The sequence below is a fragment of the Bubalus bubalis genome, chromosome 8, assembly GCF_019923935.1.
Source record: "Bubalus bubalis isolate 160015118507 breed Murrah chromosome 8, NDDB_SH_1, whole genome shotgun sequence".
NCBI classification, from domain to species: domain Eukaryota; kingdom Metazoa; phylum Chordata; class Mammalia; order Artiodactyla; family Bovidae; genus Bubalus; species Bubalus bubalis.
In genome coordinates this window covers 19,966,390-19,980,534 of record NC_059164.1, presented here as the reverse complement: position 1 = coordinate 19,980,534, position 14,145 = coordinate 19,966,390, and positions in this window count along the sequence as shown.

The following is a 14,145-nucleotide window of genomic DNA, read 5'->3' as shown; positions in this document are numbered from 1 at the left end:
TGAACACCCAGGACTGATCTCCTTTAGGATGGACTGGTTGGATCTCCTTGCAGTCCAAGGGACTCTCAAGAGTCTTCTCCAACACCACAGTCAGTAGATGAATCAATAAACAAGATGTGCATATATATTGATATATATATGTATATATAGATATGTATATACATACACACATACACAAACACATAGGAATATTATTTGCCAGTGTGAAAAAAGGACATCCAGTTGTTTGTGGCAACATACATAGAATTTGAGGGCATTGTACTAAGTGAAGAAAGTCAAGCAGAGAAAGAAATACCATATGATACAGTGTATACATGGACTTTTACAAAGCTGACCTCATAAAAACAGAAGCTAGGATTGTGGTTAAAAAAGGAGTGGGAGAAAAAGGAAATATTGTACAAACTTCCAGTTACAAGATTAATAAGTTCTGGGGACTCTAATGTATAGCATAGTGACTATAATTAACAATACAGTATCATACACTTGAAAAACTAGATAGTAAATGTTCTAACTGCAAAAAGAAATGGTAATTATGTGACATGATGCAGGTCTTAGATAATGAATGCTATGGTGGCATCGTTTTGCAGTATATAAGAGTATCAAATCAACATGTTGGACTCCTTAAGGTTACACAATGTTATACGTCAATTATATGTCAGTAAAGCTGGAAAACAGTGAAAATAATTAAAACTTGTTAGTGACTTGATTTATCTGAATTTTTTACAGGATCTTAGTAATAATTTCTAATGAGAATAATTTTAAGAGTTTGAGAAAGCTGTGCTGAATGAATGAATTTATTGTACCAGGCATTCTTTATATCACCTCATTTCAATGTAATAGGTTCTATTATTATCCCACATCTTTTTTTTTAAATAGAGGAAGTAGAGGATTTGAGGTATTATGACTTATTCATGGCCACAGAACTAGCAAATAGCAGAACCGGAACTCAAATATTCTGGTTTCAAAGGCTAAAGTATTATCCACCATAGCAGAGGTGTCTGTATTTAATTTTAAAGATGAATTTTTGTCTGAAAAAAAGGTTAAAATACATGAAGACTGAAAAATATATGCTAATATAAAAAGTAATTCTTAAACTTCATAGCAGAGAATGTGAAGGGAATGAAACTGCTCTGGGTTTTCATGGAAGAGAATGCTGAAAGCAGCAACAAGAATAATTTTTTTTTTTAGATTTGTTGGACTATAAAGAAAGCTGAGTGCTGAAGAATTGATGCTTTTGAACTATGGTATTGGAGAAGACTCTTGAGAGGCCCTTGCACTGCAAGGAGATCCAACCAGTCCATCCTAAAGGAAATTAGTCCTGAATAGTCATTGGAAGGACTGATGTTGAAGCTGAAACTCCAGTACTTTGGCCACGTGATGCAAAGAACTGACTCATTGGAAAAGACCCTGATGCTGGGAAAGATTGAAAGTGGGAGAAGAAGGGGATGACAGAGGATGAGATGGTTGGATGGCATCACCGACTCAATGGACATGAGTTTGAATAAACTCTGGGAGTTGGTGTTGGACAGGGAGGCCTGGCGTGCTGCAGTCCATGGGGTCGCAAAGAGTCAGACATGACTGAGCGACTGAACAGAGCTGATAGAGGTAGGATCTTAAATATACTCGTAAATTTTCTTCAGATATTCTTCCCCAATAGATAGAGAGTTTTACTACTCTTTGCTACTCTGTGTTTTCAAATCTTCGTCTAATACTTACATATGAGATGATAATTTTCTTCTGTTTTTGTTTCTTTGTTTTTGCCACACATACAGCTTGTAAGATCTTAGTTTCCTGACCATGGATCGAACCAAGGGCCTCATGAAAATGCCAAGTGCTAACCACAATCCCCACAGTAGGTTTTCTTTATGAGATAACAGGATTCATCAAATCAAAGTTTATTTATTTATTTGACTTGCTGTGTCTTAGTTGTGGCACACAAGATCTTTGATCTTTGTTGTGGCATGTGGGATCTAGTTCCCTGACCTGGGATTGAACCTGGGCCCCCTGCACTGGGAATGTGGATTCTTAGTCACTGGACTACCAGGGAAATCACCTAGAGTTCACTTAAAAGACATTCCAAATCAGTGCTTGTTAAATTATTTTCATAAATCTCTTTAGTAATATGAAATATGATATGAAACTACTCTCCCAAGGTGGGAGAAAAGAAACAAAAACATTTTGTGTACATTCTCAAGGGAGTCACAGATTTCCCTGATGTCTGGCCATGTGGGCCAGATTAAAAACCCTTGCTGTAAAAATCATTAAGGATTAATGTGGCAAGAAAATAGATTATAAAACCCAGTTAGATAAAGATGGCTCTATTTAGACCTCAGTCATTACAACAATGGGCTATATTTGCTAGCCATTATTTGTTCTAATTTTCAAAAGGGGCTTCAGGAAATAGTAATTATGAATTAGCTACAGAGACAGGATTCCACTGTGGCATATCAGCATTAGGTGACCCCACATTTCTTTTCAAAATACCCTGTAAAGATTCATCTTTCTTTCTTCTTCTTTTTTTTCTTTACAGTTTTTCTACTTTTAGTATTGCCATACTTTAAATTGCAGTTTAACCTTAAAAAGGGGTAAGATTTAGTTTTTATTTATAAGTGGGACATAGCTTGGACACCCTGGATTCTGGCTTTGTGTTCTTCAAATTTGCCTCAGCGATCACCATAGCTAATATCTAAGTAGACTCATTGTTTTATGCATTGTCATTTTAAAATAGCCTGGTCATAAGGAAATGTTACATGTTTTATGAATACCCTAATCATAGAAATAATATTCAAAATATAATAAATTTAAATTAAGAGTGAATTAGTAAGAATCAAATTAATTAAAACTTTAAAGTCTTAAGGGAGCTTCTAAATATTGAGATCTTACCACTTTGACACCTAGTATCCCCTAAGCTCAAAGTGGTGTTTTAAAAATCTAGTTAGAGCTTGTAATTAAATGAATTGTTCTTTTTCATTAAATATTAAATCTAAAATAGGAAGTGAAAGTAGATGAGAAACTGGAAATACCTGAATAGAGATTTCATATGTATAAATTATTCATTGTGTCCCCCAAGTTCTTCAGTCTTCCAGAGTCACCCTTTCCATTAGTAGACAAATAAAACACCATGAGCCCTCTTTTAGAGACATGTGTTGTTGTTGTTGTGTGTTGTTGTTGTTGTTGTTGTATTCGACTCTTTGCAACCCCATGGACTGGAAAGCTTCCCTGTCCTTCACCATCTCCTGGAGTTTACTCAAGCTCATGTCCATTGAGTCAGTGATGCCATCCAGCCATCTCATCCTCTGGCCCCTTCTCCGCCTGCCTGGGGCATGTACTCCCCAGTTTTTCTAAAAATATCTGTGAAGGAAGGCTTACAACATTTTGCTGAAAGTTGACTGTCATTATTTTCCATGCTGTGCTCCTGGCTGAAGTCTTGATCACTTTGTGGTGTCTTATCACTCCTTCTGGATTCTTCATTGCACTATCTGCATCCTTTTACCATGCATTTAAACATGGTTCCTTTCTGTCAGACCACAAGTCGTCATAAACAGAAAGCTTTATGTATAACAGCTAAAGTGGTTTAAGCATACAAAAAGCAAACAACTTAAAAACACAGTATCCAACCCTGGTTTTTATTAAAGTTCAAAGTTCATTTTCTGCCACGAGTCATATTGTAGTGATCCTCCTTGCGCCTGAGCCCAGTCCATCAGTTACCCAGGAGCCCATTCTGATTCTCCAGCAAGATTTTTCCCAAATGCTTTCCTATCAGTCCAGGGGCCCAGAGTCTCCTTTTCTCAAGATATTGCAGTGAAAATAGAAAATTCCTCTTATAGAGGCCAGTTTGGCTGTACCTTTACCTTAATGTCTGTTTTAAGACTAGCCTTGAGACTTTTTCTTTTTTTATGACCCAAATGCCTCCTTATGTTTGTTCTCAAACACAGCAGTGTCCTCCCAGCTTTTTTAGAGTGTAGTGACATTTATATTCAAAATTTGAAATCCTTTCTTCTTTTGTTCCTTTATTGAAATGGAATGACTACAATGTAAAAGGACTAACGTGTAGGTATGAAAATTCTTCCTGTGAAATGCCAGTTATCAGTTCAGGTGTTGGATGAAAGCGTTTATTCTCTATAAACAGTTCTGTTCAACAAAAATACAATTGAGCAACAAATGCAAGCCATGTTATGTAATTTAAAATTTTCTAGTAGCCATATTAGAAAAAGTAAAAAGAAATGGGTGAAATTAATCTTAATGATCAGTCAGTATGTCTAAGTCATTATTATTTCAACATAAATATAAAGATAAAAAATTAATGAGATATTTTAAATACTATGTTTCATATGAAGTTAAAAATTGATGCATTTCAATTCAGAGTAGCCACATTTCAGGTGCTCAATAGCTATATGAGGCTATTAGTTTATTTATTTTGTAAGTTTATAAATAAATTTATATTTATATACGTAATATATTTTACCTATTTGTAAATAAATAAGCATATTCTTTTATTTATTTATTTATTTATTTATTTTTGGCTCTGCTGGGTCTTTGTGGTTGTGTGTGGACTTCACTAGCTGTGGTGAGCAGGGCTTGTGGAGCTCGGGCGTCTCACTGCAGTGGCTTCTCTTGTTGTGGAGCACGGGCTGTCAGTGCACAGGCTCAGTGGTTATGGCACATGGGCCTCGTCACTGCAAGGCATGGGGGCGAAGCATGTGGGATCTTCCTGGACCAGGGATCAAATTCATGTCCCGTGCATTGGCAGGAGGATTCTTAACCACTGGACCGCGAGGGAAGTCTAGGATGTATTCTTTTAGTAACAAGAGTTCCATGCAGTAACACAAAATACCAATAGAGTTCTTAGTTTTTGCTTTTTTTTAAATTATATAACTAGAAAATTTTAGTTTAAGGAAGAAAAGAATACCACTTGCCTCTCATCTCTTTTTTTTTTTCTATTAAGTTAATTTTTATTGGAGTATAGTTGCTTTACATTGTTATGTTAGTTTCTACTGTACAGCAAAATGAACCAGCCATACATATACAGGTATCTCCTCCCTTTTGGATTTTCTTCCCACTCAGGTCACCACAGGGCATTAAGTAGAGTTCCCTGTGCTATACAGTATGTTTTCATTAGATACCTATTTTATATGGAGTATCAATAGTATATATTTGTCTATCCCAATCTCCCAATTCATCCCACCCCCATTTACCTCTCATCTTAATGCCTATTTAGACTTTTGTGCTATCCCCAAACTTTATTTTGATTTTCATTATATTTGTTCTCTGTTACTGTTGACTAGAAAATATATTCACAACCTAAAAGTTAAGAGTTATGTTTTATTTGGTGGGAATTTTTAGGACTTCAAGCTCAGGAGTCAGCATCTCAAGTAACCCTGAGAGAACTGCTCCCAAGAGGTAGGCGGAGAGAGGCCAAGATAAATAGGGGTTTTGTAACAAAGGGCAGGTAGTCTGAACTTCAAAAGATTATTGTTAATTAAAGAAAACTAGATATGTCAAGTTTAGACATTTAGTGTGTTTCTATGTATGGGAAGAGTCAAGAGTCTGGGCTCATTGAAATCATTCCTTCAATATGCGCCTTAGCTATCTGGGGCCAGTATCCTGTGTTTTCATATTCAGGTATTCTTTCTCTCCTGAGTTCGCTTAGAGCTCATCAGCTCACCAAAGACTGTGGTGCAATCGTTGATGACCGTGACAATCTTTCTTTACTGATATGGCAGGAAACATTCCACTTCTCATTCCTAAACACTGTTTTGCTTTCAAAAGCTCTTCCATACTCCAACTCCTAAATTATGGCAGTTGGATACAGCGTAGCCTATTAGCATTATAATCTTTTATGTTTCCCAACATGAAACCCCTAATGAAGTTTCCCCTGAGTGACAGATATGCATAGGAGTATCAGGTTAGTTTTAGATTTAAGACAGAAGAGCCAAATGGAAGCTGGCATATCTACATGATGTGTGTTAAAGTATATGTATTAAACCTTCTGATTTCAACTTTTCAAAAGTTGTGAAGATCACTGTGAAGATGTTCAGTTCTTCTCAGATTAGTCTTTGAACTTCAGTCATTAATAATTCATAATGATGGTTTTTAACAACAAATTTTAGTATATAGACATAGACCTTTGGCATATGGACAAAAATTGTTGCCTGCCATTTTGGTAAACAGAATGTTGCCCCACCATCAAGCCATTAACCACTGTAGCTGCCTCTGAGGGGCATTCAGGATGGAGAAAAACAGGGTATTGGCCCTAGTTAGTTAAGATGCATATCTAGGAAATAATTGCAGTGAGCCCAGACTCTTGGATCTTCTCATACAAAGGGAAGCACAATAATCATGAACTTGAAATGTCTGTATTTTGTGATTAGCAGTAATCTTTTGATGTATGAGTACATTTTTTTTTCCAGCAAAAACTTCTGTATATCCTGGCTCCTCTTTTACCTCCTTGGAGCAGTTCCTCACAACTATCTTAATAGCTCAGAGCTATTTCTCATGGCTATGGCTGTCTCCCAGGCAATAGGCCTCAGTAAGATCCCCAAGTAACACATAACTTGCAACTTGTAGGTTGTGCATTTTTCTCCAGTCAGCAGGTATCAGTAGAGGGCAATATCCATTCAAGCCACTGTTCTACTTTGAACAAAACCAATGTGTGCTTTCAGAGAGGGTGTGTCTTATCTCTAAGAAATCACTCTCAAAAGTAATATCCCCCTTTATATTGCTTAAAATCTAGTGAAGTAGAAAGGTAAATCAAGGAAAACAATGAAATATGATAAGGTATATGAATGATAGAAGTAGGCATAAAAGAATGCTATCTACTAGTATCTGGGAATAAAGATTGATGATGATTCCTTGGAGAAGTGAGGAATGTATAGATTTTTTAAAAAATTTCATTAAAATTTTCCTGTGGTATATTGGCTACCATTAGCATACATTGGCATACCATTAGCTATACATGTTTAAAGTACACAATTTGAGAAATTTGGACATATGAATATACTTGTAAAACCAAAACTGTGATAGAAATAATGAACATATTCACACCCACAAAAATTGCTTTGTGTCCCTTTGTAACCTCATTCTTGCTACTCTTCCGCTGATATACTTTGTCATTATGGATTCGCTTGCATCTTCTAGAATTTTACATTAATGAAATCACACATTATGTACTCTTCTTTGTCTGGCTTTTTTCATTCGTCTACTTGATTCATCCATCTAGTAAGTATGCACAGTCCATCCCTTTTTATTGTTGAGGAGTTTTCTCTTATAAGGAAAGACCACATGGATGTGGGTCATGGTCCTGTAGCACAATCTATATTGTCTCTATGGTTTTACACCTAATCCTGAACATATAAATGGACCCCCATGGGGGAAAAAGCTTGGTATGGTCATTCTTTTTAATTTTAGCCATTAAATAGATGAGTAGTGGCTTCTTCCTGTGGTTTTAATCAGCATTTCCCTAATAGTTACTGATGTTGAACATTTTTTCAAATCCGTATTTGCCATTCTCATAGACTGTTTGGTGAAGTGTCTGTTCAAGACTTTGCCCAGTTTTTCTTATTATTTTGTTTTCTTTTTATTGAGTTTTGGGAGGGTTTTAAAAATATATTCTGGATACAAGCATTTATCAGATATATGATGTGCAGAATTTTTTCCCTTCAGTCTCATTCTTTTAACTTTGTCTTTCAAAGAACAGAAGTTAATTTTGATAAATTTGAATTTATCAACATTACCTAAAGCCAATTAGGTAAGAGAGTTAAGTAAATCAACAATTACAATATAATGTGATAAGTCCTTTGATAAGGATTTGCACAGGATGAATGAAGAGATGGTGTTTGACTCAAACTTAAGATTAATAAAGACTTTGTGAAGGAGGAGATGCCTGAGGAGGAGCTAGTTGAGTAAAGCTGGAAATGGAGTTGTAGGCAAGATAAGAACATGGAAACAGTCTGTGAAAGAGAATGATATTTTTAACTATGAAATCTGTATAAGTGGAGCATAGTATACCTATGAGGGCAAAAATGAAATTAGGCTGAAAACTGAGAAAATAGTCATGAAGGATCCTGTGCATTAAGGGGTTATGACTTTATGCTAATAATTATGGTCATATGTGCATTTTTAAAAGATCTTTCAGTAGTTATTGCTGAAAATGCATGGGGATGGATGGGATGAATATTGGGGGCTGAGAGACCAAATAAGAAGTGTGAGAAGGACCCAGGACAAAAGTAATGATGCCTGGGGGACAGAGAAGGTTCAGTTTAGTCTTTCGGTCATGTCCGACTCTTTGTGAACCCATGGACTGCAGCATACCAGGCCTCCCTGTCCATCACCAACTCCCAGAGTTTATTCAAACTCATGTCCATTGAGTCGGTGATGCCATCCAACTATCTCATCCTCTATTGTCTCCTTCTCCTCCTGCCTTCAATCTTTCCTAGCATTAGGGTCTTTTCAAAAGAGTCAATTCTTTGCATCAGGTGGCCAAAGTATTGGAGGTTCAGCTTCAGCATCAGTCCTTCCAATGAATATTCAGGACTGATTTCCTTTAGGATGGACTGGTAGGATCTCTTTGCAGTCCAAGGGACTCTCAAGAGTCTTCTCCAACACCACAGTTCAAAAGCATCAATTCTTTGGTGCTCAGCTTTCTTTATAGTCTTAACTCTCACATCCATACATGACTACTGGAAAAACCACAGCTTTGGCTAGACAGACCCTTGTTGACAAAGGAATGTCTTTGTTTTTTAATATGCTGTCTAGATTGGTCATAACTTTTCTTCTAAGGAGCAAGTGTCTTTTAATTTCATGGCTGCAGTCACCATCTGTAGTGATTTTGGAGCCCCCCTAAATGAAGGGTGTCACTGTTTCCACTGTTTCCACATCTATTTGCCATGAAGTGATGGGACCAGATGCCATGACCTTAGTTTTCTGAATGCTGAGTTTTAAGAAAGAGAAGGTGGACAGCTATAAATAATTGGAAAACAGACTAAGAAAGATTTGACTATCACTGAATATTTCCTATGAGACTGTGGAAGGAGTTAAATGTGAAATTGGAAAGAACATTTTTAAGCATAAATGACCTAAATGGTGTAGACAAGAAACAGGGATGCACAATTTGAAATTTCATTATTTGTTTCATATATTTTGTTCTCTGAGGAGCTAGCAGAATGGGATTGATGAGATGGCTGGTAGATCAACACGGTCATTAGCTTAGTAATGGGCACTAGTAGTCAAGGAATAGGTGGAGCCACATACTCAAGGGCTTCCCTGGTGACTCAGAGATATAAAGAATCCTCCTGTAGTGCAGTAGCCTCAGAAGACATGAGTTCAATCCCTGGGTGGGGAACATCCCCTGGAGGAAGGCATGGCAACCCACTCCAGTATTCTTTCCTGGAGAATCCCATTGACAGAGGAGACTGGCAGGCTTCAATCTGTAGGGTTGCAAAGAGTTGGACATGACTAAAGTGACTTAGCACACACACACACTATACTCAAAATACATCCCCAAATGTTTTGCAAATTGAAGATTATTTGGGATTCAGATATTTATAGGAGAATAATAAAATCTTTCCAGGGGAATAATATATCATAATTAATACCTCCTGTGTTTGTATTTTAAGATTAATTATTAAATAATCAGAGCAATCTCAAGTGAGACAACAAATTTGCTAAGTGACTTGGGAGACAGACTATTCAGGTTGGAGTTCAAGTGAACAGCAGGAAGTGAAATTGACAGATTTTTTTTTTTTTGTCCTGTTCAGAGTTCATAACTATAGAGATCAGTGAAGTCAGAGAATGATAGGCAAGTTTTATGTGTTTAGTTGGGCAACTGACCAAATCCAAAAGGTCAGCCCAGCTTGGAAGTAGTACTTTCCCATTCCAGGTTAAGACAAGATGGTTAGTATTAAAGAAACAAGAGCTTTCAGGACAAGGCTATCCTTATACAGTGTGAGAACCCTGAGCAAAGAGCCAACCAATGCAAATTAATGATTCAGGCAAAATGTCTGAGCAGTGATACATCTGTGGTGGAAACCAAGCTAAGAATATAGCTTAATAGTAAACCAAGGTCTGTAGCTTCCCTGGTGGCTCAGTGGTAGAGGATCATCCTGCCAGTCCTGATCCAGGAAGATCCCACATGCCATGGAACAACTAAGCCTGCGCACCACACCTATTGAGTCTGTGCTTTAGAGCCTAGGAGCATGACTACTGAGCCCGTATGCCTCAGCTACTGAAGCTCACGCTCCCTAGAGCCTGTGCTCCGCAACAGAAGAAGCCACTTCAATGAGAAGCCCGCACACTGCAATGAAGAATAACCCCCTCTTTCTGCAACTAGAGAAAAGCCCACACAGCAATGAAGAGCCAGCAGAGCCAAAAAAAAAAAAAGAAAAATTCTAGAAAACCAAGATCTGAATTGTTCTCAACATATTGGAAGGTCCAACAATGAACAGGTAGAGAAGGAAATGTGACCAGAGTCAGAGACTCAGGGAATGAGAAACATGGTCAGATAATAACAGTCACAAGGGGATCAAGTACTTTAAACTACATGAACAAGTACAGTTAAGTGGTTAGGAGAGAAAGAAGGAAGTATTTCACTTTTACTAGTGATCATCACTCCTGCTGAAAAGAGAACTCTTGAGGCAGTGTTTTGAAAGTGTTGTAAAACAGAAATACAGAATCCAGTCAAGTTGCAAAGTAGGATTTCCCTGGTGGTCCACTGGTTGAGACTCTGCCTGCAAATGCAGGGCACATGGATTTAAACCCTGGTTCAGGAGGATCCCACCTGCCTCGGGGCAACTGAGCCCATGTGTCACAACTCCCGACTTGTGCTCTGGAGCCCACGAGCTGCAACTACCAAGCCCACGTGCTGCAAGTACTTGAGTCCGAGCTCCTAGAGTCCATGCTTCACAGCAAGAGAAGCCACCACGAGAAGTCTGAGCTCTGCATTGAAGAGTAGCCCCCGCTCACTAAAGCTAGAGAAAAGCCTGTGCAGTAGCAAAGGCCTCGTGCAGCCAAAAATAAAAGCCAGTGTATTTTAAAAAATTACAAAGTAGTAAAAATTAATTCCACTTCACAAAAATTCAGTTATGTACCATTAACTTATGCTCCCCCCCCCAAAAGAAAAGCACAAGCCAGAGGAAATTAAAAACAAACAAAAAAGTTTAAAAAAATAAAAAACAACTTAGCTGAGAGCACGGGTAAACTTTAATAAACTGAAATCCAAAAGGTAATGACTTCCTGAGAGAGAATGACAACTGCTTTCATTTCTTTCAGAACAGTTAATGGTGTTTATGTGCCTCAAGTAGCTTTTTACTACATGAGTGCACTAAAAACAGGAGTAAAAGGAGACCAGCCAAATGTTTAATGGCTGTGTGTGGGCTGCAATGATATAATAGATTATAATCTCATGGCACTTCAATCATCAGGGGAGTCTGTGCCCACCCTCTAACTCTTTCCCAAGGCCTGAACTAAATACTCAAAAGTAATATGTGAAAGGCCATGAGTAAGGCAGGATTACTGGGAAAAATCCCTTTAAGGATGCCAGGCTGTCTTCAAATGCACTGCAGCAATGCTCTGAAGACTAGGGGCAGGCAGCAAGATGGAGGAAGTTCAGTTCAGGCAGCAGAAGGCAGGCAAGACCGGGTAGTAAAGAGAACAACCCACAGACATACTGGAAGCTAAGCTTCTGAGCCAAGAGTTAACAATTCAGTGGATGGGCTGTCAGGTACAAAGTCATCTCTAGAGTTTTGCCAGTGCTTAACACCCAAGCACTTTTAAAGGACATAGTGAGCTGAATCTAATTAATTTCAAAAAGCCCAGACTCAGCAAATTTGAAGATTCAGTTTATGCAGGCTTCCAAACAAGAAGCCTAGTAAAAAAAATGTGGTAAGATACTTTATAGGGTAAATATTACTTATTGTTCTGTTTTATATAATATCTAGCACGTAATAAAAATTGTGAAATATGTGAAGGCACAAGAAAATGTGAGCCATGGTCAAAAGAGGAAATGGTTAAGAGAGGCAAACACAGAAATGGCCCACATGTTGTAATTTTCTGAAAGGAAAAGGGACTTTAAAATCACTATAATAAGTGTTGGAATCTGTAGGAAAAGTGAACAACATGAATGAATAGACAGGATATTATGATGAAGCAAAGGGAACTGTTTAAAAAAGCAAATGAAAATGATAGAAATAAAATAGATAAAATATCAGGCATAAAAAGTCTACTTGGTAGGATTATTAGCAAACTGGATACAGCAGAAAAAGAATTCATAGATTTGAGACAGTTCAATAGAAATTATACAAATATAAAAAGCAAAAAAAAAATGGGGTAGAGGGGGACAGATGGAAGAGTCTGACATTTGCAGGACAGTATCAAATGGTCTAGCATACATGTAGCTTAGAATTCAAGGAGAAGAAAAAAGAGGACAGAAGAAGTATTTGAAGAGTGAAAAACTAAGAAATCTCCAAAACAAATGAAGATATCAATCCAGAAAGCTCAGTGAATCCTAAAAAACATAAATTGAAAGAAAAGCAAACTTAAGAGATCAGAGCAAAAAAATCTTAAAACCAGTCACAGAAAAATTATACACAATACATGCAGGGAAAAAAATGTTTTAAAAAATCATTAGTGATTTTTTTATGTCAAAAAGAACAGATGCCATAGGGTATGAAAATGAAATGGAATTTTTGAAGTGTCTTAAGATGATGACTGCAGCCATGAAATTAAAAGATGCTTACTCCTTGGAAAGAAAGTTATGACCAACCTAGATAGCATATTGAAAAGCAGAGACATTACTTTGCCAACAAAGGTCCGGCTAGTCAAGGCTATGGTTTTTCCTGTGGTCATGTATGGATGTGAGAGTTGGACTGTGAAGAAGGCTGAGCACCGAAGAATTGATGCTTTTGAACTGTGGTGTTGGAGAAGACTCTTGAGAGTCCCTTGGACTGCAAGGAGATGCAACCAGTCCATTCTGAAGGAGATCAGCCCTGGGATTTCTTTGGAAGGAATGATGCTAAGGCTGAAACTCCAGTACTTTGGCCACCTCATGCGAAGAGTTGACTCATTAGAAAAGACTCTGATGCTGGGAGGGATTGGGGGCAGGAGGAGAAGGGGACGACAGAGGATGAGATGGCTGGATGGCATCACTGACTCGATGGACGTGAGTCTGAGTGAACTCCGGGAGTTGGTGATGGACAGGGAGGCCTGGCGTGCTGCGATTCATGGGGTCACAATGAGTTGGACATGACTGAGCGACTGAATTAAACTGAAGACTATAAAAAAATATATCAATTTAAATTTTATGTCTAGCAAAAAAAGCCCCAAATATTTCAGACAAAGTAAAGCTTTTTTCAGACAGACAAAAGCTGAGCAAATTCATCTCCAGAACATTTCCAGCAGAAATTCCAGAAGTTCTTTAGGCTAATGTAAAATGACATCAGATGAAAGTTTTGATATATAAATAAATATATAGAGAAATTTTCTTTTTCTAAAGCTACACATGCCTTTAAAAGATTATTGACTAAGATAGAACAAGGTGATGGAGGAGTAGGTGGACGTGGAGTATGTCTCTCTCCATGGATACATCAGGAATACACCTTCAGACTCAGAAAACCAGCTGAGAGCAGACAAGAATACCTGACCAGCTCAGCTCAGCTCAGTCACTTCAGTCGTGTCTGACTCTGTGCAACCCCATAGATGGCAGCCCACCAGGCTCCCCAGTCCCTGGGATTCTCCAGGCAAGAACACTGAAGTGGGTTGCCATTTCCTTCTCCAATGCAGGAAAGTGAAAAGTGAAAGTGAAGTCGCTCAGTCATGTCCGACTCTTAGTGACCCCATGGACTGTAGCCTATCAGGCTCCTCTGTCCATGGGATTTTCCAGGCAAGAGTACTGGAGTGGGGTGCCATTGCCTTCTCCGGAATACCTGACCAGAACCATGCAAAACTCAGTAGGAGGAAGGAACTAGGGGGAGAAACAGGAGTGTTAGTAGGACTGGACCTGCCTTTGGCAGGTGGGGGAACTGAAACAGGGGTCCGAGCCCCACATTGGGGCAATTGTCTGAATCAGAGGAGAAATGTTTAAGGCTGAGAGTGAAACAGCTGATCTGTGGCAGCCTAAATGGAATAAGAATCAAGACAGTCCTTGCTGCAGCC